Here is a 494-nt window from a genome sequence, read left to right as displayed (position 1 = left end):
CCCCCGCGGCCCCGCGCACGTGCGACCGCGGCTCCGGGCTGCGCCTCCCTCCTGCCGCCCTGTGCCCGGGCTGGGCTCCGGGGTCCCCCCTCCCCGCCCTCCTCCGCCGCTTGGACCCGAGGCCGGGCAAGAAGCAAAGCCGGGCACAGGGAAGCGCAAATCTTTATTCAAGCGGCCGGGCCGCTCCCTGCCGCGTGCCCCGGCGCAACAGCGGCCGCCTCCGGGGCGCCCCGAGCAGCCGGCCGGCAGCGGCGCCTCCAGAGCGGTGACAGCTGCGGTCCCTGGCCGTGCTCGGGTCGGTGCTTTGGCCTCCAATCAACTCCCCGGGCCCGGTGACGAGGTCGGACTCCCCGCCACAGATGTCCAGACACAATTCTTGGTTTGTACGTTTCCACGGCACAAGAATTGCGTTTGGACAATCAGGAGCGGAGACTCCCGCGGGCCGGGCTCGCAGGCAAAGCCGGGCTGGTTCCTAGAAGACAAACGCGCACGGC

Source organism: Gavialis gangeticus, unplaced genomic scaffold, assembly GCF_001723915.1.
Source record: "Gavialis gangeticus isolate Ggan-Ray unplaced genomic scaffold, GavGan_comp1, whole genome shotgun sequence".
NCBI lineage: Eukaryota > Metazoa > Chordata > Crocodylia > Gavialidae > Gavialis > Gavialis gangeticus.
This window is presented reverse-complemented; position numbering follows the sequence as displayed.